This window comes from Pristis pectinata, chromosome 5 (genome assembly GCF_009764475.1).
Source record: "Pristis pectinata isolate sPriPec2 chromosome 5, sPriPec2.1.pri, whole genome shotgun sequence".
Taxonomy (NCBI): domain Eukaryota; kingdom Metazoa; phylum Chordata; class Chondrichthyes; order Rhinopristiformes; family Pristidae; genus Pristis; species Pristis pectinata.
In genome coordinates, this window is record NC_067409.1 from 6,275,804 (window position 1) to 6,301,042 (window position 25,239).

At 42.1% G+C, this 25,239-nt stretch overlaps 1 protein-coding gene across 3 annotated transcripts in view; it reads left to right on the forward strand.

Annotated features, from left to right (window-relative positions):
* The window catches only part of ctdspla (CTD (carboxy-terminal domain, RNA polymerase II, polypeptide A) small phosphatase-like a), a 163,040-nt gene that overhangs the window by 68,825 nt on the left and 68,976 nt on the right, over positions 1-25,239 (forward strand). The gene's annotated exons all lie outside the window — the stretch shown is intronic.

Consider the following 25,239-nt stretch of genomic DNA (forward strand, 5'->3'; position numbering starts at 1 on the left):
GGTATATGGACATACAGCATAGAACGTGCCCTTCAGCTGAATCTGCGCCAATCATCAAATACCTACTTACACTCGGCTTGCACTAATCTAATCAACTCCCTCAAGATTTTACCACTTGGAGCAATTTGCTGTGCTGGTTATTCTACCAACCTGCATGTCTTTTGGGATGTAGGAGCAAACTAGAGCACCTGGTGGGGAACCCACTCAGTCACAGGGAGAGCATGCAAAATTCACATGGACATGACCACAGGTCAAGATTGAACCCAGGTCACTGCAGCTGTGAGGCAGCAGTTCCACTGACCCGCACCACTAGGCAAAAGAATTGGGAGGGATTCATGAGAAACAAGAGGGAGGATGGTGAGGTGGGGGTGGTAGTACGAAAAGTTATATACAGAGAGTTCTGTGATTTGGAAGCATTGTCTGAAGGTAACGGAAACGGGCACATGTGTGACTGGCAAAAAGGAAATGGTGGAAAAGTGGTAGAGCCTGGTATAATTAAGACATTTAAAAGACATTTGGATAGGTACATGGACAGGAAAGGATTAGAGGGATATGGGCCAAATGCAGGCAAATGGAACTAACTCAGATAGGCAACTTGGTTGGTGTGGACAAGTTGGGCCCAAAGGAACTCTTTTCCGTGCTGTATAACTCAGTCATACTCTAAATGGATAAATATTTGGAAGGGGAGCAACTTGTGTGGCTGTGAATAAAGTCATAGAAACAATTCAGTACCTCCTTGTAAGAGATGGCATGTCTGAATGGTGTGCTTCTGGATATCGTGATTGTAGAGAATTAGCAAGGCTATAACGTATTGAGATGCTGTGATAACAAATAAGACCAACATTTATCTAGTTAGTACCTGGAAATACTATGGGATTAATAGGTTAACATTCAGTGGAAATACTTGTATTACATACTGTTCATACAGAGCAATTCATTACACAGTGCATCGAGGTAGTACAAGGTAGAACAACAACAGAATGCAGAATAAAGTGTTACAGTTACAGAGGAAGTGCAGTGCAGACAATAAAGTGCAAGGTCATAACAAGGTAGATTGTGAGCTCAAGAGTCCATCTTATTGTACGAGGGAACCATTCAGTAGTCTTATAACAGTGGGATAGAAGCTGTCCTTGAGCCTGGTGGTACGTGCTTTCAGACTTTTGTATCTTCTGCCTGATGGGAGGGGGGAGAAGAGAGAATGTCTGGGGTGGGTGGGGTCTTCGATTATGCTGGCTGCTTCACTGAGGCAGTGAGAAGTATAGACAGTCTATACAATATGCTATACAATATAGTATATAGTCTATACAATATGTAAGCATATTAACATGAAACTATATTTTTAGCATCCCCTAGTATTAATTTCCTGCTGGGTGATAATAACAGACAGCAAGGGCTTGTTGATGCCCACTGTACACAGTATGATTGGTGCTTTGATGGAGCATAATCCAATCTCCCAGTGTGGTAGCCACAGAAATATGAGAGTTATTCTGGCCAAGCGCTTACTGATGCTTTTGTAGAGAAAGAAAGTGAAAAGCTGAGATGATTTCCACATAGAGTGATTATGCCCTGATGTGTGCTTCACGCCACAAATGTATCTTTGAAGAAGTGATGAACTGTTTAGATTTTTTTCCAGTAGCTTGCAACATCAACTTAATCAGTGGTGTTTGAGTCTGGATGTGCACTTTGTGTGGTGGTGAGGGGGGAGTACATGTTTGAAGTTTTGCTTTGAAAGTTAATCACCGAAGGCCCCCCCCCCCACAAAAGATTAGCATCATTAACAAAATTGCAGGTACGTGCAGCTTTGAGAATGTAATTGCTGAGAATGAGTTTGATATCGGAACCTTTAATTACAACAAGAAACAACATCAAAAGAGGAGTGCAGTTACCCAGTGTTTGTCTTAGTGGCCAATGCAAGAAAACACAGTGGCTTCTGAGTGTGTGGTTCCATTTTTTTCCAAAGACTGCTTTTGAGTGAAGCTAAGTTAAGCTCATTACTAGGGATCAGTAGCTAAACTCTCAATCCCACAGCCACTCTTAAGAGTCTGAGCCCTGAAATCGGAGCTGAGCAAACCTTGCTGCTGCTCTGTGATCTGATTTCCTTTTGTCTACTTGAATCTCACCAGAAATGTTTGTGGCCACAAGCTGCTGGCCTGCGGTGTTGTGACATTTGGTCCTGGTCTCTGTCACAAACGCAAGGTTTGCAACCAAATATAGAATCGTAGAACAGGAGGGGGTCCTGCTGGCAGCCGTAGAAGGAAAATAAAACAAATGTGCATAGATACTGTGGAAATGAAAGTGCTCCTCTTGTTGTTTGTAGTGTCCTTACTACTGAGAAGCAAGGTTGTAAGGCCTGGTCCAGCTTCAAGAGTTGAATTAAAGACAACTTGTATTTTGTGTGCTCTATACTCAAAAGCCACTGAATTACTTTTGGAAGTGCTATTGTAATGCAAGGAATGCCACAACCAGTTTACATGCACCCAGACATATATAAGCAATGCTACTAATCAGTAATTTGTTTTAATTTTGTTTCTGATTTGAAGAATAAATATTATCCTGGACCAATAATCTAATTCTGAAATGGCCTACCAGAATCTGAATCAGGTTTATTATCACTGACATATGTTGTGAAATTTGTTGTTTGTGGAAGCAGTACAATGCAAGACATAAAGGCGTAAAAATTATAAGTTACAAACATAAATAGTGCAAAAAAGGAATAACGAGGTGGTGTTCGTGGACCGTTCAGAAATCTGATGGCGGAGGGGAAGAAGCTGTTCCTGAAACGTTGAATGTGGGTCTTCAGGCTCCTGTACCACCTCCCCAATGGTAGTAATGTGAAGAGGGCGTGTCCTGGGTAGGAGGGTCCTTAATGATGGATGCTGCCTTCTTGAGGCACCGCCTCTTGAAGATGCCCTCATGGAGAGGGTTGTGCCCATGATGGAGCTGGCTGAGTCTACAACCCTCTGCAGCCTCTGTCAATCCAAGCCACTCAGTTAAAGGGCAATTAGGAATGGGCTGTAAATGCCTGCCTTGCCAGCAAAGCTCAGATCATGAAAAATTATCTTTTTTTAAAAGATGATTTAGTGCAATATAAAGTGTGCTCTGTATTGTTCAGATGTTCCTCCTTTTTGGAAGAGATGTGAAACTGAGATTTGGCTTTGATTTGAGATTTGGAATACTTGCCCCTTCACTTTTGTGTAGGTTGAGATTTCCTCTGCTAAAGCGGTGGCCATTTTTAATTTGTTTTAACTTTGATAAGAGTCATGGAATTGTACAGCACAGAAACTGGCCCTTCAGCCCATCGTGTCCATGCCAGCCTTTTTGCCCATTTGCTCATACTAAGTTTGTATCCTTCTATGCTGTGGCCATTCAAGTGCCTGTCTAAGTGCCTTTGAAACATAGTAATTGTCTCTGATTCCACCACCTCCTGTGGCAGCGCATATCAACTACTTTGTGGTGGTGAGGGGATTTCTCCTCTGATCCCCTTTTTATTTAAAAAAGACCTCCTCTCACTTAAACTTACGGTAGGGGAATCTTGTTTTTGATGCCTCCACCATGGGAAATATTCTGACCATGTACCCTATCCATGCCTCTTATAATTTTGGATACCTCTATCAGATCTCTACTGAAATCTTAGAAGGTTTAAACGTAAAAACATTTTGCATGATTACAACTCTGAAATGTCATCTGACCTGCTGAGATTATTTATTATTTCTGATAAATACATTCCTGTGCAGTTTGCTTTTAATATGTGAGACACGACAGTTGGGGGTGTTGTGGATAGTTTGGAGGGCTGTCGGGTTACAGAGGGACATAGATAGGATGCAAAGTTGGGCTGAGAAGTGGCAGATGCAGTTCAACCCAGATAAGTGTGAAGTGGTTCATCTTGGTAGGTCAAATATGTTGGCGGAATATAGTATTAATGGTAGGACTCTTGGCAGTGTGGAAGATCAGAGGGATCTTGGGGTCCGAGTCCATAGGACGCTCAAAGCGGCTGCGCAGGTTGACTCTGTGGTTAAGAAGGCATATGGTGTATTGTCCTTCAATCGGGGAATTGAACTTAGGAGCCGAGAGGTATTGTTGCAGCTATATAGGTCCCTGGTCAGACCCCACTTGGAGTATTGTGCTCAGTTCTGGTCGCCTCACTACAGGAAAGATGTGGAAGCCATAGAGAGGGTACAGAGGAGATTTACAAGGATGCTGCCTGGAATGCGGAGCATGCCTTATGAAAGCAGGTTGAGGGAACTCGGCCTTTTCTCCTTGGAGAGACGGAGGATGAGGGGGGGGGGTCCTGATAGAGGTGTATAAGATGATGAGAGGTATTGATCGGGTAGATAGTCAGAGGCTTTTCCCCAGGGCTGAATTGGTGGCCACAAGAGGACATGGGTTTAAGGTGCTGGGGAGTAGATATAGAGGAGATGTCAGGGGTAAGTTTTTTACTCAGAGAGTGGTGAATGCGTGGAATGGGCTGCCGGAAATGGTGGTGGAGATGGATACGATGGGGTCTTTCAAGAGACTGTTAGATAGGTGCATGGAGCTGAATAAAATAGAGGGCTATGGGTAAACCTAGTAATTCCCAGGGTAGGGACATGTTCGGCACAGCTTTGTGGGCCGAAGGACCTGAGTTGTGCTGTAGTTTTTCTTTGTTTCTACATGCCTGATTTCTAGTTCTCACCATTCATTTTAAAAATTTTTATTTGCATCAGAAAGTTATCCAAATAGATGAGCCCACCAGCTGAGAGCCTATCAATTGGTAGCCAAGTAGGATAACTATTATTAATACAATCTCAGATGATATTTCCCTCAAATTGCACTAACGTCATTATGTTTATTTCTGTTTATTTTGTCATGTGAGTTATGTATAATTTATGTTAATTTAAGTTTGTTAATTTATTTGTCATGTTTGTAATGCACTGTGCTGCTGCTCCAAAAATTTAATTTTCATGGCATTTATACATTGGGGATGTATGCCCATGACAATAAACTTCAACTATTTGCATCTAAATCATTGCTACACTAGCATCTGCCAAAATCGAGTGGCAATCTATGAATTACATGCACTCTGGCAGTAATGGAAATTAAGTGTAAATATGAGCAGAGATTAGGGGAAAATCTATTTGTAACCATTTGGAATAAACAACAAGGCAATAGATCGTTTATGCTAACTTTTTAAAGGAATGCAAAATTCAAAATCATAACAGAGCATGCTGGAAATTTCCCTGTGGAGGGAAGAATAAACTTGATGTTTCAGGTCAGTGAGCTTTCATCAGACTTCCCATTGGACGGCAGACAAACCTCCAAAATGTCTTCTCTGCTAAAATGCTAAAGAACGTGTATTATTTTGGAATGTGTACTGGGGTCTGAATTTTTTCATATTACTTCATTGGAACAGCATAAAGATTTTCTTTTGCCATTATCTCTCATAACTCCCAAAACTGCTTCTATAAATTTCTTCCTTAATATCTGTGGCATCTTGGCACTTGTTTGTCAGAGTTTCTTGGAGGTAAAAGATGATGAAAGAAATGACTTGCCTTCCCTGACTGAATATTTGTGGGGCCTTTCTTATGCAACTGCTAAGAAATTTCAGAGTGCTTTCAAATCTGTGTAATGTGGTGAGATGAATGGGCAGCATCCTTGTTCAATGGAGATCACTTTGATTTGAGACAAGGCAGGAAATTTTCTTCCCCAGCAAGTTGCAGTTTTATGTTCTACGTGTGCAGGAAAATTCTCTAGGAGCACGTTTTTTTGTAGTGGTGGGTACCTTGAGGGGTTGAGGTTTGGGGTGGGGGGGGGGGGGGGGGGGCGGGGAAAGAAATATGCAGGGAAGTGCAACCCAGGAGAGAGCAAGTAATGGAGCAGGATAAGAGCAGTAATGTGGAGTCATAGCAGAAGTATATGCAGCTGGAGAATATTATTTGGATAGAGTTGGAGCAAGATGTTGAGTTAGTGGTAGAGAAAAAATGTTTAATCTATAAGTTGTCCTTACCCCCTTTCTGATTGGTGCACACTGAAGATTGGAGCAGCCAACTTTTGTTTGTCGTAGTTTTAACTTTTGGGCACTTGTTTGTATTAACACAAACTTCCCCCATATCAGAGGTAGTTAAAGCTTAGAGGACATGGATGAGAGAGTAAGAGATCTAGAGGGGATCTGAGAGGGCCATTTTCACCCAGAGAATGTTGAATACCTGGAATACACTGCCTGAGACTGGTGGAAGCAGTGTTGCTGACAACATTTTTAAGAAGTGTCCAGACGTGCACTTGAATCACCCAGGTATAGAAGGCTATGGGCCAAGTGCTGGGAGATGGGATTAATACGGATCAGTGCCTACTGGTCGGTGTGGACGTGGTGGGCCGAATGGCCTGTTATGACAGTCAGCTTAAAGGTAGGACCTTTCTGTTACTTAGAAATCATTTCTTTATGTTAAAGGGAAATGAAAGTAAATTGAGGGCGAAGGAATCCTTGGCCCATGATCTCTCAAAGTGGAGGAGGAGTTTTTGGGATAGCTTGGTTAGATGAAGTAGGGCGGGAGGAAGCTTGTGTGTTGTATTAATTAGTTTGGTTAAACAGCCTCTGTGGGTGGAATGTTTTGTGTATTTGTCTGTGTAGTTGATAAAATTAATTTCTCCACGTACCATAGAAATTTTGAAACTATCATAACCTTTTACTGTAATTTAGTGACCTCTAATGTAAAGGAGTTAAGCTGCAAAGGAGATGGAGTATAAAAATAAGAGAGTTTTTGACGAGCTCCATAGGCCATTGATGAGACCACATCCACAGCATTGCCATAAGTTTGGTCTCTTTATTTAAGGAGAGATGCACTTGCTCTGGAGCCTTTTTCAGAGAAGATTAATTATGTTTGTTTTATGAGGGCTGATTGAGTTTGTTGGATTTGTAGTCTCTGGAGTTGTCGTTGAATGAGGGTTGATCATATTGGAACATAAGATTCTGAGAGGACTTGGCAGGGTAAAAACAGAACATGTTGCACCTCGAGGTAGACTTAGGGGGGCATGGATTCTGTCTGACCCGTGACAAGCAAGGTTTGGATATTGCCCTGACACTTTCAGTCTTCTTCCCTGCAAAGCTGTAACTCATCTTCAGCAAGCTTCTAGCTGGATACAATTAATCTACAGAACTAATGGAAAGCTATTTTACCCATGTCACCTCCACTCTGGAACCAAAGTCATCCTGACCTTAGTAGTCAAACTATAACTTGCAGGCGACAATTGTGGCTGAGCTGCATTCATCGACGTGTTCTTTGAAGCATGCCAGAGGATGGTCCTTGCACTGAACATCTACAGAACAAGGGTCCTCTACCAACCTACCCTCGCTGTACCTCACTGCCCTCTGACAGTAGAGCTTCCCGGAAAACACTGAGCACTTTCCATATCTCGGCAGTCACCTTTCAACCAAGACAAATATCTCAAAACTTCGGGGGGGTGGGGGAAAGGTGCAACATCAGTAATGACTCCAGGGAATCTTTAGCCCATGATCTCTCCAAGTGGGAGGAGGAGGAGTTTTTGGGATGGTGCTGAGAACAGTAGGTAGGAATGAAGGCACAGCAGTTATTGTTGCTGCCTCACACCTCCAGCGACTTGAGCTTGCTTCTGACCTCCACTGCTGTCCATCTGGAGTTTGGTGTTCCAGTTTCCTAGCATCTCAAACACGTGCTGGTTGGTTAAATGTCTAGTGCAGTTAAGTGGCAAAAGAATCCAAGGGAAGTTGATGGGCGTGTGACAGAGAAGATGGGTTGCAGGGGTACAGGGAAATAAGGGGGAATGGGATTGATGAGAACTCTGTAGGAGCCATCATGAACTTACTGGGCCATAATGACCTCCTCCAGCCATAATAAGTAAACCTCAAGTCCATGTGTCAGATGCACAAGACCAGCACAAATGGCGAAATGAGTGCACATCCTCGCAAACTCATCACCTGCCTGCCCTGCCAGGCACCTCTTTCCCCACCTTTGACAAAATCTCTGGGTCCCACACCGGCCTCGTCAGCTCAGCATTCGGAGCGGAAGCAAGTCATCCTCGATCCTGATTTCAGAAAAAGGTGCCACCTATTTTAAACTGGAGGCAAGGAGGATGTTGTTCTGATGGCTGTGAATCTTTGGAATCCTCTGCCCCAGAGAGCTGTGGCCATTTTGCAGTTAAGCATATTCAAGGTTGAGATAGATTTTTAGACGGAGGACTCTAGGGAACAGTAGAAAAGTGAAGCTGAAACTAAGATCCGATCACCCATCATCTTATTGAGTGACTCCAGATCTAATTTTGCTTCAGTTTCTTGTGTTCCTTAGTTTAGGGATAAGATGCAAGCCATTGTTCACATAACAGTTCTAAAAGTGGTTTCAGTTGTTTAATCAGACGGAATATTCATGCTTTTAAATCTCAATCCAACTGGGGAAAGAAAACAAAGCCATAAACATGGAAAATATCAGAGATACACCAGGCTGGTTGTGTCTTGTGGAGAAAGAAGTCGAGTTAACTGTTTGGATTCATGAGAAACATTGAGAAAAAGTAAATGACAAAAGGGATAATAGAGCAGTGGTTAGGGGACAGAAAAAAAGAAGCAAAAGTAGGTCCGGAAGAGGTGCAAATGGGAAAAGGTGATTAATTGACTGAAATTAATTTTGGATGAAAGTGATCCAAAATAAAAAGAGAAATGCTGATTATCTGTTAAACCTCAGTATTGTGTCAGGAGGACTGTAACGACTGAAGTGAAGACAAAGCGCTCTTCCTCAAGCTCATGGTGAACATCATCAGAGACAGGTGAAAGTGGGTTGGAAAATTAAAGTTACAGGCAACTCAAGCTTCTTGTCAATAAACAGCAGTTGATTTGCCCTGTGCAGACAGCAGCACATTGTGAGAGATTAAAAACTGTACAGTAAATTGAAAGAAACCCATCCAATCTTTGTCTAGACCATGAGGAGGTATTGCATCCTCTACAAATTGCTTGGGAGTGTACCGTGGAAGGGTTGCAAATAATGTTTATATAGATATTGAAATAAACTGTAGTGTCCCAGAGGAAATTATCCCTTTGGAATGCTGAAACGGGAGGGGTGATTGCTTCTGATATCTCATTGGAGGTGGATGGTAAGTTACAAATGGGCTGGGGGTGAGATGAGCTGGATTGTTTTGTCATTGAGTTGTTGTGATCTGGAATACACTGCCTAAAATGGGTGCAGATTCATCATATTTCAAAAAAATAAATATACAAGTAAGTAAAGGCCTGCAAAGGTCCCATGCTATTTCATTGTATAATTATGTGAACACTAATTTTGTATTATGTCACCTTTTAATAACAATTGTATAGAGAATATTGATATGAGAGGATTGAGTCTGAAATTTATTCTTTTAAATAATTCAGAATTGTAACATCTCTCTGAATCATCTTGTTCAGTTTTAAATGTTTATCCTGAGCAAGGAAATGGCTTCCTGCGTTTTGTAAACCAGATGAATATTCAGTAGTGGTAATCAGCTTGACTGTGGTGCCTGTGCCCACTGATTATTCGGCTGAAGTTGCCAGTGTGGTAGAATGCACATTTTTCTGTCGGCCAACGTTCCAGACAGATCCCCACAATAGAGAAAATTGCACTTACCCAAGTCTATAACCCAGCAGTGTTGTACTCAGTTCCAAGGACTGACCACTCATTTTCTCCAACTGCTGACTCCTACTTGGAGATGTCGGTAAGCAGACTCTTGGAGTACTGCATTAAATATTCCAAATATCACATTCCACGAAGGCCATAATTGTTGGTAGACTGCAGTAGTCACAAGAGCTTGCTTGCCTGGAATCTTTTCTCAAGTGTAATTAAACATGCCTAACAGCTGTTGGAGCATGTAACCAGCCCGTCATTAGAGACGGATGACTAGTTGTACGAAGATTGCTTCTCACGTTCGGTAGATTTCATTCTCAAGTCTAAGTGATACTCCATATGGCTGTGCCTCATCTGCACAGTCATTTTATTTTAGAATTGAGCAGAAATTTTATTTTGGTTTCGATTATCCATGTAAATCACCGTATGGCATTGTTTGTTTGGAGAGGACTATCTGGCTATCTTGTATTTAGGTTATTTCTTGCTGGTACATTGCTGTGGGGGAAAAAAAAACTTGCATTTGTGTAGCTCTTCTCAGGTCCCTTTCAAGATGTGTGGGGTATGGTAGTTTACTGTTTAAGTTATATGACTAATGGTCAAAGTGCTGGATCATTGACTAGAGGCAAGAGTTTGAATCCCACCTTGACAACTGGGGAATTTGAATTCAAGTAAATGGATATGGAATATATCAATAAAAAAAAATGGTAGTCTCAGTAACAAAAGAAATTCTGAATTTTGTTTAAATTGAAATGTCCTTCAGGAAAGGAAATATGCCCTTGCCCACTCTAGCCCGTATTTGACTCCAGACCCATTATTGTGATTGGCTTTCAACTACCTTCAAGTTCAAATTTGTTGTCCTGGGTATACACACCCAGGGTATAAATGCCATGAAGATTAGTTTTTTGCATCAGCAGTACAGTGCATTACAAACATGACAACCATAAATTACATAAACTAAAAATTAACATAAAATTATACATGACTTGCACAGCACGTAACACTTACACGACATAGGGAGTAAATTCAAAGGAGAAGTGTGGGGCAAGTTTTCTTTTAGAGTGGTGGGTGCCTGGAATGTGCTGCCGGGGCTGGTAGTGTAGGCAAGTATGATAGACATTTAAGAGGCTCTTAGGCACATGAATGTGCAGAGAATGGAGGAATATGGACATGTAGGCAGAAGGGGCTACGGCTTTTAATGCATCTCAAATGGCAACGAGGTGGCGTACAGGAGCGAGATAGATCAGCTGGTTGAGTGGTGTCGAAACAACAAACTCTCACTCAACATCAGTAAGACCAAGGAATTGATTGTGGACTTCAGAAGGGTATTAGTTTATTATTGTCGCTTGTAGAGCGACAGAGAAAGTGCAGTGCAATAAGGTGTAAGGTCACATGAGGTCATAGTCCATCTCATCGTATAAGGGAACCATTCAATAGTCTTATGACAGTGGGGTAGAAGCTGTCCTTAAGTCTGGTGGTATGTGCCCTCAGGCTCCTGTATTTTCTACCTGGTGGAAGAGGAGAGAAAAGAGAATGAGAATGGGGTCTTTGATTTTGCTGGCTTCTTCACCAAGGCAGTGAGAGGTAAAGACAGAGTCCAAGGAGGGGAGGCTGGTGTCAGTGACGCGCTGGGCTGTGTTCACAACTCTCTTCGGTTTCTTGCGGTCCTGGGCAGAGCAGTTGCCGTACCAAGTGGTGATGCATCCAGATAGGATGCTTTCTGTAGTGTATCGATAAAAGTTGGTGAGTGTCAAAGGGGACAAACCAAGTTTCTTTAGCCTCCTGAGGAAGTAGAGGTGCTGGTGAGCTTTCTTGTCTGTGGCATCTACCTGATTTGACCAGGACAGGCTGTTGGTGATGTTCACTCCCAGGAGCTTGAAGCTCTCAACCCTCTCGACCTCAGCACCGTTGACATAGACAGGTGCATGTACACCACCCCCTTTCCTGAAGTCAATGACCAGCTCTTTTGTTTTGTTGACATTGAGGGCAAGGTTGTTGTCATGACACCATTCCACTAAGCTCTCTATCTCCTTCCTGTACTCCGACTCATCGCTGTTTGAGATACGGCCTACAACGGTGGTATCATCTGCAAACTTGTAGATGTTAGAGCAGAATCTGGCCACACAGTCATGGGTGTATAGGGAGTAGAGGGCTGAGGACGCAGCCTTGTGGGGCACCAGTGTTGAGAATAATCGTGCTGGAGGTATTGCTGCTTATCCTCACTGAGGTCTGTTTGTTAGAAAGTCAAGGATCCAGTTACAGAGGGAGGTGTTGAGTCCTAGGTCTCTGAGTTTGGTGACAAGCTTGCTTGGGATTATTGTATTGAAGGCAGAGCTGTAGTCAATAAACAAAAGTCTAACGTAGGTGTCTTTACTGTCCAGATGCTCCAGAGCTGAGTGTAGGGCCAGGGAGATGACATCTGCTGTAGACCTGTTCCAGCGATGGGTGAATTGCAGTGGGTCCAGGTTGTCGGGTGAGTAGCTTTAAGTTCCTGGGTGTTAACATCTCCAAGGATCTGTCCTGGGCTCAACACATAAATGCAATCACGAAGAAGGCACAGGAGCTGCTCTACTTCGTTAGGAGTCTGAGGAGATTTGGTATGTCACCAAAGACTCTTGCAAATTTCTATAGATGTACAGTGGAGAGCATTCTGACTGGTTGCATCACCGCCTAGTATGGAGGCTCCAATGCACAGGATTGCAAGAGGCTGCAAGGTGTTGTAGACTCAGCCAGCTCCGTCACAAGCACAACCCTCCCCGCCATTGAGGATATCATCAAGAGGCGGTGCCTCAAGAAGGTGGCATCACCATACGGGACATACCCTTTTCTCATTACTACCATCGGGGAGGAGGTACTGGAGCCTGAAGACCCACAACTTAATGATACAGAAATTGCTTCTTCCCCTCCACTATCAGATTAATGAATGATCCATGAGCTCATGAACACTACCTCATTGTATCATTTTTTTCTTGCACTATTTATTTTGTAATTTATTGTTCTTTATGTCTTTGCGCTGTAATGTTGCCGCAAAATAACAAATTTCATTGCATGAGACGGGTAATAAACCTGATTTCTAATTACTAGTTTAATTAGCTCAGCACAACATCGTGGGCTGAAGGGCCTGTTCCTGTGCTGTACTGTTATGTTTTTCTATGATATAATAAACAAAAAAAACATAACATTAGTGCAAGTTGAGGGAAATATATAGTCAGAGGTAGAATTAGGGTTTTTCAGGTGGGTTCAAGAACTTGATGGCAGTGGGGAAGAAGCTGTTGTTGAACCTTCAGGTGTGGATTTTCAGGCTCCTGTACCTCCTGTCTGATGGCAGCAATGAGGAGAGGGTACAGCCCGGATGATGGGGATCCCTGATGATGGATGTTGCCTTCACATCGCTTCTTGTGGATGTCCCCAATGGTGGGGTAAGCTGTACCCGTGATGGAACTAGCAGAGTCCGCCACTCTCTGTAGCCTCTTGCATTTCTGTGCATTGGAGTTTCCATACCAGGTCGTGATGCAACCAGTCAGAATGCTTTCCATTGTACATCTGTGGAAGTTTGTCAGTCTTCGATGACATGTCGAATCTCTTTAAACTTCAAAGAAGGTAAAGACACTGGTGTGCCTTCTTCAGGTTACATCTATGTGCTGGGCCTAGGATAGATCCTCTGAGATGTTGCCACCACTGCTTTCAGGAGCAATTTGGGATGGACAGTAATTGCTGTCCACATCATGATGGAATAAATGAACAAGATTCCAAAACAGTCAGTGAAATACTTTATAAAATCTTTTTTGTCACTGGTGCAATGCAGGAAATACAGCCATTTTGCACACAACCGTCATTCACAAATTTTAAGTGTGCTTTTTTTTAGTATTGCTATTTGAGGGATAAGCATTTCCCTACTACTCTTTGGTTTGATGTCTTGTGTTTACCTTGGACCTTTCTGACAGTGTAGGCCCTGTAGTGACTTCGCTGGAGTGTCAGCTTGGATTTTGTGCTCAATCCCCTCGAGTGGGATTGAACTTGGAATACTTACGATTCGTGAGGCCAGAATTCTTCTCGCTGAGCTACAGATGAGGCTGACGATAAAATGTAGCACTGGTACCATAGATGGAATATTTCTCTTCACTGCCCCTCCCTCCATCAACCTGAGAAGTCCTTTTTGAGAAATGCTCGAGGAATATTCGTTACCTCCTTTTGTGTAATATTCTTTGTATAACTGAAGTGTGCCAACAGCTTTTCCAGTTAAATGGTAACTTTCACCCTGTTTACCTGCTAACCCACACTGTACCCTCACTGTCTAGGAAGGAATACTGTTTGTGCAACCTGTATTGGCAATGCCTGCATTGATCAAAGTGCCTTTAACATTGTGCAGACCTGCTGTGAACACAAGCCTGTGTGAGTCAGATATTACTGAATAAATATGCTGGCCTATTAAAGGGGTTTGAATTTTGGCTTTAACATTGTATTGTGGTGGTTGTCACTTCAAATGTTGATGTGGATGCCATTTGCTTTCTCTGGATTCTTAGTCCCCTCTTGTTTGTTCAATGATCTCTCAAATTTTGTGACTAAAGAAAATTCCCAATGCAGTCTTCAATCACTGTCAATAAATGCTCTCTAGGTTGACGCCTAATTAATCAGATTCATTATTTTACTAACTAAACATTTTGTACCTTCAGGGCAGAACTAACCTCTTTTTAGTGAAAGGGACAGAATGAGCAGTTTAATCTTCTGGGTTGGAAGTGCTTTCTTCCCCACTTGCTAACTACCTCCTTTTCCACTATGGAATGAAACTAAAAGTGATTTACACAACCACTGCAGCATGGCTATCCTTTGTAAACTTACGGAGATCACATTTCTTCTCATTATTGTTTCGCTGTCGTTGAGTGAGAACGTACTGTTCCTTCTTCAAAGGTCACAGATTGCTGCCATTTGACATCCTGCCCTGTTTGGTAAGGAAACAATTGTCACCTTATTTAGAAATATAAGAATCTTTAGAATCAGTAAGTGCTTATTTGAGTTGCCTCTTGATACTTTTCTGGACCCCATTGTTGTCCTGCCATAGCAGCCAGGAGATTTAAATTTGCTTATTTAAATCCACAAAAGTGATCTTGAGACTATTGCACAGCTGTGAAAACACACCTGATTCAGTGCTCTCCTTTAGAGAGGAGAATATGCCAACCGTTCCCTCAATTAATCCAGAGAAAGACCAATGTAGTTAATTCTTAACAGCACTCCAAAATGGCACAGCACACCCCTTATTTGCAGGGCAAGTTGGGAGGACCAATAAATGTTCTTGCCAGCAAATCAAATCCACAACCATCTTCTCACATAACCATCTTTCCAATGCACTCATTGACAGCAACCCTCATTACATACATTTTGGTGTCTCATCTCTCACCCTCCCGGCATCTTGCCGTGATCATCACCTACTGTATATCTTTGCACTACCTCACTCTGTGTGTTCCACAGACTTACTTGTCCACAATGCATTATGCTACTTCTGACTCTCAGAACCTGTCACCATATTTTGAATAAAACAGTGGTTTGTTTTGATTACATATGTCCCCAATATTATTCTTATTTGGGGATTGTGGTCATTACTGCATTTATTGTCCACTCCTTACTGGCCCAGAACTGAAGAGACAGTTAACTCCTTACTGGCCCAGAACTGAAGAGACAGTTAAGAATTAACTATATTGCTGGGTCTAGAGTCTCACACGAGCCAGACCAGTAGGATGGAGGCTTTCCTTGATAATCTGGCAGTTTCATGGTTACTGTTACTGAGACTAGCCTTTTAATTCCATACTTGCATTTAAATTCCACAGCTCCCATTTTGAGATTCAACTGTGTTTCTGGATCAGTGTTTGAGACCTCTGGATGGTATTGCTAACCACAGTGCTACCGTACCCAGTTTATAGGGTTCGAGTCCACTAATCCATTTGCCTGCATTAGGACTATATCCATTTATGCCTTGCCTATTTAAGTGGATGTCTAAATCCCTCTTAAGTGTAGAAATTGTATCTGACTCCACCACCTCATCTGGCAGCATATTCCAGATATCAACCACTCTGTTTAAAAAAAAACCTTGCCCCTTGAGCCCCTTTTAAAATTCCTTCCTCTCACCTTAAACCTATGCCTTATTGTTTTTGATACCCCTACCATGGGGAACAAGATTTTGACTACCCTATCAATGCCTCTCATAATCTTACACATTTCTGTCAGGTCACCCCTCAACCTCTTTCACTCCAGGGAAAACAAGCCCAACCTATCCAATCTTTCCCCATAACTGAAGTTCTCCAATCCAGACAACATCCTGCTGACTCTCCTCTGCACTCTCTCCAGCACAATCACATTCTTCCTATAGTCTGGTGACCAGAGCTGCACATAATACTCAAGTGTGGCTTAACCAGTATTATGTAAAGTTGCAATATAATGTCCCAACTTTATATTCTGTGCCCTGACCCATGAAGGTATGTATGCCACGTGACTTCTTCACCACCCTTTCAATCTTTGTTGACACTTTTATGGAACTATGGACTTGGACTCCTCCCTTTTGTCTGTTCATCAACATTCCTTTGTGACCTACCAGGCACTGTATATGTCCTCGCCCTATCTGACTTCCCAAAATGCTTCACCTTGCACTTGTCAGGGTTAAATTCTATCTGCTAGCACTCTGCCCAACTTTGCATTTGATCTATATTCCAGTCTTGGACACCTTTTCACACCTATCCCTAGCACTACCAATTTTCACATCATCTGCAGGCTTACTAATCATACATTCACATCCAAGTCATCTTAAAAAAAACACAAGCAGCACTGATCCCTGTGGTGCACCACTAGTCACAGACTTCCAGTCCAAAAAAAAATCTTCCCACCACTAAACTTTTCCTCCTATCACCAAGCCAGTTTTGGATTCAGTTAGCCAGTTATAGAGTCATAGAGCAATACAGCATGGATACAGGCCCTTTGGCCCAACAAGTCCATGCCAACCACAGTGTCCATCCATCTAGTCCCAGTTTCCTGCGTTCGGCCCATATCCCTCCAAGCCCGCCCCCTCTATGTACCTATCCAAGTGCTTCTTAAATGATACTGTTGTACCTGCCTCACCCACTTCCTCTGGCAACTCGTTCCATATACTCACCATCCTCTGCATGAAGAGGTTGCTTTTCGGGTCCCTTTTAAATCTTTCCCTCTCACCCTAAATCTATGCCCCCTAGTTTTGGACTCCCCTACCCTGGTGAAAAGACTGTACCATCCACCCTATCTATGCCCCTCATGATCTTATAAACCTCAAAGATCCTCATTCTCCACTGCTCCAAGGAATAAAGACCTAGCCGGCCAACCTCTCCCTGTAAACTCAGACTCTCGAGTCCTGGCAACATCCTTGTAAATCTTTTCTGCACTCTCTCCAGTTTAACCACATCTTTCCAATAACAGGGTGACTAAGGTGGATGGTAGTTGTCCCCTGCAAAAAGCCATAGTGACCATCCCTAATCAGCCCATGTCGTTCCAAATGTACAATAATCTTGACCCTTAGTATTTTCCCCAATAATTTCCCTACCACTGACGTAAAGGTCACTGGCATGTGGTTACCTCACTGATTTGCTGCTGCTGTTCTTAAATAAAGGAACAACACTACTGTCCTCCAATCTTCTGGCACCTTGTTTGTGATTAATGAAGATGCAAAGATCTCTGTTGGGACCTCAGCAATCTCCTTCCTTGTTTCCCATAGCATAATGTGAAGAATCTCATCTAACCCTGGGTATTTATCCACTCTTATGTTTAAGACATCTAATACCTTCACCTTCTTAATACAGACATGCTCCAGACTATCAACATTTCCCTCCCTGCATTCACTATCCTTGACGTCCTTCCCTTTGGTGAATACAGACAGAAAGTATTCATTTAGGACCTCGCCCACATCCCCTGGCTCCACATATCTTGAAACCCGCTGGCAAAGAAACCCAACCCTTTTATTCTTTTGCACAGAAGTATCCCTGATACATGGACTTGGCTTTGTACATCTCTTAAGGCCAATGATTAAGCTGCCAGGAGTTTGTTTCAGATGGAGTTGTTGAATTGCAATACAGCAATTTTTTTCCATCTGTACACAAACCCTGACCTTTGCGTGGGTGAAATCATTTGCATTAAATGTGCTTTCCATGGCATTGGCTGAGGGTTGAAAATTTGCCTGGACACCATGCTGTGGAATGGATCTCAGACAGATGCACAAAGCAGACTTCAATGCAAATGAAAATCAGAGTGAACATGAAGTGGGCTTTTGTTTTGCTGCTGCCCAAGCATTCCCATGAACACTGTGCTGCTATTCAAAAAGTTAATCTTCCACATTCATTGGCATATTGGTTGCGAACGTAAGATCAGTCTTCCTGAGAGTGAACCCACAGAAAGCATCTGACCCGGATAGTGTCCCTGGCCATATCCTTAGATCCTGTGCAGATCAACTGGCGGGGTATTTGCAGACATTTTTAACCACTCCCTGCTTCAATCTGAGGTTCCCACCTATGTTAAATAAGACCACTTTCATCCCCGGTACCTAAGAAAAGCCAGGTAATGTGCCTTTATGACTACCTCACAGTGGCTCTGACATCAAACATCATGAAGTGCTTCGAGAGGCTGGTCGTGCACACCAACTCTAGCCCTCCAGAAAACCTCAACCCACTGCAATTCATCTACTGCCAAAACAGGTTTACAGTAGATGTCATCTCCCTGGCAGACGTTTATCTTCTCAAAGGGGGGCAAGTGCACGTGCTCCTGTCTACATCGACGCTGCTGGGGTTGAGAGCTTCAAGCTCCTAGGAGTGAACATCACCAGTAGCCTGTCCTGGTCCAGCTACATAGACCCCACGGCCAAGAAAGTTCACCAGTGCCTCTACTTCCTCAGGAGGATGAAGAAATTTGGCATGTCCCCTCCGACCCTAGCCAATTTTTGTTGATGCATCACGGCTTGGCATGGCAACTGCTCTATCTGTAACCGCAAGAAACTGCAGAGAGTTGTGGACACAGTTCATTACATCACGGAAACCAGTCTACATTTCTCACTGCCTCAGTAAAGCAGCCAGCATAATCAAAGACCCCACCCAACCCTGGATATTCTCTCTTCTCCCCTCTTCCATTGGGGAGAAGATACAAAAGCCTGAAAGCACATACCACCAGGCTCAAGGACAGCTTCTGTCCCACTGTCTAAGACTATTGAATGGTTCCCTAGTATGATAAGATTGACTCTTGACCTCACAATCTACCTCATTATGACCTTTTACCTTATTTTCTACCTGCACTGCACTTTCTCTGTTGCTGTTACACTTTATTCTGCATTCTGCTATTGTTTTACCATGTACAACCTCAATGTACTGTGCAATGAAATGACCTGTATGGATGGTATGCAAGACAAGTTTCTCACTGTACCTCAGTACAAGTGACAATAATAAACCAATACCAATAAGTAGGATGGGAGAGCTCCACTCTTACAATCAGTGTCATCAAAGCAAAATGTAACACTCCTTGGAAGAGGACTTGAACTTGCAGCATTCAGTATTCTAACTGGAAGTCCCAGTGGAGCAATTTAAGGGGAGCAGAGCAGAAAGTTGGGTGACCACACAACATCTGTGACAATCCTGGAGTCTGTAGGCACAGAATAGAGTCCTAAGTGTGTTGAAACCTGTCATCCAACTGTGCTAGGGCCACAACAACAAGTGCAATTCTACTGAATGTAGGAATGAATGGGAAGTCATGGGAAATAGCCACTGTAGACTTGTATGAAGACCTGCCTTGAGCTGACATAATTCCACTCTGATGGTAAGGTCTCCAAGTTCTGATTGCTATTTCCAGCTGTATGGCTAAGAGCTGCAAAGCACATTAACAATATTTATCTAAACTCCAATGTTGTTTAAACATGCTTGAAATGAACGGGAACTGAAGTGAACAAGCAAGAGTAGAGAAACAAAGGACTGCAGATGCTGGAATCTAGATGAAAAGCACTATGATGCTGGAGGAACTCAGCAGGCCAGGCAGCATCTGTGGAGAAAAGGGTCCTGACCCAAAACATTGACCGCCTGCTTTTCTCCAAGGATACTGCCTGGCCTGCTGAGTTCCTCCAGCATCATTGTGTTTTCAAGCAAGAGTAGATGTGTGTATAGGAGTTGATTGCTAAGCAAGCCTTTGGTTGGTAAAGAGTGAAACCATATAATAAATGACACTATGTACTGATGTGAATGAAATGATCTGTATGGATGGCATGCAAAACAAAGACTTTCATTGTATCTTGGTACATGTGACAATAATAAACCAACTTACCAATTTCTCAGTTCTTACAGAAAGTTGTGCGTAAGGTATTTTCTCCTGGCTGCATGCACACAGCTGACCAACATCAATTATCTCCTAAGAAAGTTTTAGAAAAGAGAGAATAATAAGGAATAGTAAGTTAATTAGCATAAAGTATTTTATGAACCACAAACAATCTGCTGGAAGAACTCAATAGGCTGAGCAATATTGGTGGGGGGGTGGGGGAGGGGGGGATGTGGAAAGAATTGTTGTTTTGGATCGAAACCCTGTATCAGGACTGCATCAGTATTTTTTAATCTGTTGAATTCACTGAACCTTGATTAAAATGATTTGTACCATTGTATACTGTAACCTTGTTGCATTGTGAGAAATCTACTGATCTGAGTCTATGATTGTGGAAATATCCTCAAGTGGAGCCCATTTACTGTATTATGTTACAGCTTTGCAGTTTTCTGATTAACTTGGAGCAGTCCTACAATAAAAATAAAGCTTTTCTGCATCCTCCTTTGTGTTTACACAAAGTAAGAAGTGCCAATGTCACTTAATAGGTGATCTTTCCATTTAAATTATTCAAGTGTTGGCTATCGGTTATCAGACTTTGTTCTGGGGTTTGTTTATATTGGACAGGGTTTTTTTTGCTTTCTGGTTTAAATAAATTATTGTTTCATAACACAGTTGATGAAGTAATTAATGAATTTTTATAATTCTTTTATGGGATGGGGACATTGTTGGCAAGGCTTCAATCAGTTAATAAGTCAATCAATCATTTCATTGTCGCTGTTCAGCACAAAACAGGGCAATTACGCTGCACCTCAGTTGCTGGAAAGTGATGAGTATTTCCTTGTCCCTTTTTAATTAAAGGGGAAAATGAATGGGGAAAATAGTGAAATAAAAGGTGAAGGTCACTGTAAGCATGCAATAGAGGTTGGCCAGTTTATGAGGGGTTACATAGGCTGATCAACTAGTTTCATTTTTCAGATGCTATGCATTTCTTTGCTCTTCATTGTTCTGTAATTTTTAAACTTAAATGTAACAAATCAGTATTTTTTCCCAATTCCTGTGTGCTTTTTATACCTTCTGTAGAATATTGAGAATGTAAGTTCTAGAACTCCTTCATATGCAAGTGATATTTTAGTGAGTATTGAGAGAGTGCTACACTGTTGCAGGTGCTGTGTTTTGGATAAGGCTTTAAACTGAGGTGAATGGAGGTGGACGTAAAACATTTAATAAACATTATTTCGACGAACAGCTGGTAAATTATTCCCTGATGTCTGGGCCAACACGCATTCCTCGACCAAATCCCTAAAGCAAATTATCTGGTCAGTATTGCATTACTGTTGTGGGACCTTAATGTATGCAAATTAGCTGCTGTTTCTTGAATTATAACAGTGGCTAAGCATAACAAGTAATTAATTTGGGAGTAAAGTACTTTGAATTCTGTGCTTAATTCTATGAATGTGAAAGATCCCACAGAAATGCACACCTTTCTTAATTTTTCTTTGATATGTACCCACTGCTGATAGTGAGACAAATACAGCCAGCATTCCAGGTAAGAGCTACTTTGTAGAGAAGCCTGTTAGAAATTCTTCATGTATGGATATCAGACGAAGAGTGCAAAGAGCCTGGCTAAACACGTCCCTCTGAAACCAACCTACATGGTCATCTGGTCTGCACACCATCTGTGCTGCGCCTTGCTTGTGAATAAAAAGCCCCTTGGAGGTATCGGAAAACATCAATTCCCTGTCTAATTGTCCCAACCTGAGTCAGCGTTAGAGGAAGGAGAGAAAATGAGGGCAGACTGAGGGTTTACAGTGGAATTCACTTTGATAGATCACTCCCTGAAAAAGAACAGATCTTCAACGTAGTGTTTATTCTTTAGGTTTAATAGATGTTGCAACAGGGACTCATCTGAGTGTTTTTATTACTTTTAAGGTTGAATTAGTGAGTTATGTAAGAACTTAGAGACGAAGCTTTCTATTTTTGAGGAAGGAAGGAACAGTATTTGTGTTGCGCAGTGATTTTTGTATCATTAGCTAGTTAATTGTAGAGGAAAAACCTGTGGCGGCATCTGGAGATTGCTGACAAGGAATGGTTGGATCGAAGGTGGGAAAAGGATTCCGGGAAGTGCAGAGTTGTGTAGAAAGGACTTAATTACAATGCTTCCTATTGGGAAAGCTGCATAATATTTAGTATAATTAAATTAGACTAAGTTGATGAGTTTGGAATTTGGCAGCAGGTCATGGTTGTTGAGGTGGGTGTAACTGGGGAAGGGTGGTGCAGCGGAGCTGGTAGGCGCTGGTAAATTGTAAAATGCACAGTCGGTCATAGAGGAAATTGAGATTTGCTAAGGGATATGTCTGGAGCCAAGCCGTGTGTAGTCTGCTTTATTCTCAGATAAATGGCCATTTGTTAGATACTCAACAGGCAAAGCAAGAATGCTGTGCAGGCTACACAGTGTTTCCTGTAAAAAGTCCCTGGTTCAAAACCACTGACCTGGCAGAGTTCCAGTGAGCAGCAACAGATCCAGACTACAAAATGGAGGAGCAGTTCAGCAGCAAATCTTACTCAACATGTATAAGTTTAAAAGCATGTAAAGGGGAGGGGAAATTGATTTATTGTGTTAATTTATCTGACAGTTCCAATTAACCAAATCTATTTTAGCCCACTCTCACACTCCTTGGCTTGTTTATTAATAGTTTTTTTTAATGTGCTGTTTGGAGCCTGACTTGCAGTTCATTACTTGCAAGAAACATTCTTCATTGATGAAAATAATGAGCCAAGTGTACATTTTACTTGAGCCATGATACAACCATTCCTTGTGTGTATTCATTTTGCTATTACAAGAGAATTGATCATTCTCCATCCATCCCCACTGTGTGCCTTTTATTTCTTTACATGTATAACATTTTCGATTTCATTTTATTTTAATGTGACATCCTTAGCTAAAGCTTGAAGTAAAAGCTATTATTTTATCTTTTCATTTGATCTTCAGAGGGCAACCATACTGGAATCCATTGTATTTTTATGGAGATGGGAGCAGGTAGAAAACACTGGATATGCCCCGGTTGTATATTCTAAAACTGATCATGTCATCACTCTTATATAATAAATCACTGACAACCTCGGGATGTCCCAGTGCACTTTACAATCAGTGAAGTGGTTTTGAAGTGTAGCCACTGTTGTAGTGTAGGGAACACAGCAATCACTTTGTTCACTGCAATCTCCCATAATTAGCAGGCAGTAGTATTGAGATTTAGGAATGATTTTGAGTCAGCTACAGGGCCTTTTTTAAGATGTGACCTTTCACGTTGTACTTTTTGTGTTAGTTGCTTGCGACTTGGGATCTGTGACTCAATGCAGCATGTAATCACCTGCTTAAGTGTTAACACTGTGATACTTAAATTTGGATGAGCTGTATTACAACTTTTTTTTATATTTAAGTAACTGTCAAATTGATGTTTCTCCGTGGTTCTTTTTGTTTTTCATTGTTTCCCTTCCATTGTGAATGAGACAAACTGATACTTTAATTTAGAATCAGCTGATTCCAGCAGAGAAGCAGGCAATACAGCTCCATCAAGTCTACCTCATTTAATCCCACACTCTGATCTGTACCTTGGTAGTACTTTTGCCTCCTGAGTCAGAATGTTGAACACTAAAGTCTAGACTGACGTTCTAGTGATGCATTTTCAATGAGGCATCAAACCAATGTCCTGTCTGGCCTTGGGAGGTGTAAGAGTACCTGTGGCGTTATTTCACAGAAGAGTAGGAGCGTGTCTCAGCCAATATCCCTCATTTGGAGTTGGTAGAAAGATTTGGTCATGTTGCTGTTTGTTGATGCTTGCACTGTGGGCATCAAGGGTAAAGTGGTTGCACAAGGTAAGGTGGTTGTTGTAGGGATATCATGCCAGTCCAATTACATTAGCGCACAAGTTCCTCATAGTGTTCCACCCTCAGTTGCCTTCAGCCACTTCAGCTGTGACCTACTTTCCATCATAAAGTCAGAGAGATAATTTATCGGCTTGGCTTCTACAGCAGTCTGTGATGTCTAATACACATAGAGGAAAAAAAATTCTTACACTATCACCACTTTTAAATCTTCTTTGTAATATCTTAACTTTTTTCCCCTCTTAATAAAATATTTATTCTTATCCATTCACCTTTTTGTTGAAGCTGCCTCATGCTTGGTCTAGTTGTTCCTGTCTGGTTTTATGTGGTCATTAGAGTCGTAGAGAAAAGAGCAAAGAAATGGGCCCTTTGGCCCACTGAGTCTGCATGGACCATCAAGCACCCACTTACATTAATCTTGTACCAATCCCATTTTATTGTCCCTCCATTCCCATCAATTCCCCACAGAATTTATTGCCCACCTCGCACTTGGGGCAATTTACAGTAACCTATTAACCTACCAACCCACATGTCTTTGGGATGTGGGAGAAAACTGGAGCACCTGGGCAGAACCCACATTGTCACAGAGAGAACATGCAAACTCCACACGGACAGCACTGGAGGTCGGGATTAAATCCAGGACGCTAGAGCTCTGAAGCAGCAGCTTTACAAGTGGTCTCACTATGCTACCCAAGAGAGTTGAAAGGGTTTTGGAGGGAAGTGGTAAATTGTCATCATAACCCAACGCAATCTTGTCGCCTTCAGCTGCCACAAGGTCTAAGGAGAAGGCCCTGGCCAACATGTTCCCCTCAACCAACAGTTTGTGGGGATTTGCTGTGAACAAATTGTGTGTCAGTTTTTTTACTTATCGATAATATGGACTACAAGATTTGATTTTCAACTAGATCCACTCCAGATACATGAGCATGTTATCAAGATGACATTCTCAGTGCAGTAATGCACGAGTCCTGATGCTGTTGTCTTGTTGAGATGTTAAACTGAAATCCTGCTACCCCACAGATTGGAGTAAAACTTCTCAGTACTGTTCTGAGGGTAGTTGATGTCCTGGCTGATATTTATCCCGTTAACAAACAGTGATAGAACAAATTATCTGGCCATTACCATTATGCTGTTTGTAAGAACTTGCAATGTTGCAACAATAATTACGCATCCAAAGTACTTCATTGGGTATGATATTCTTTGGAATGTCCTAAGTTTGTGAAAGGCAACCTGAGTGCAAGCTCTTGAGTGGATGGTCTCACAGCTCCAGTTTGAGTTACATTACTGTTGTGTGACCGGCACTGCACAATCTTCAAGTGTAAGTGGAGTTAAGTCACAAGCCTGTTTTAGCTTGTTAGTATGTGGAAAATGTTAGTCACTCTGCAGTATCCAGGGAGGAAATGGCCTTGTCTTTGCTGTGTGTAGCCATTTCCTCCCTGGTATCTGGAAAAATGCTGGGATGCTGAAA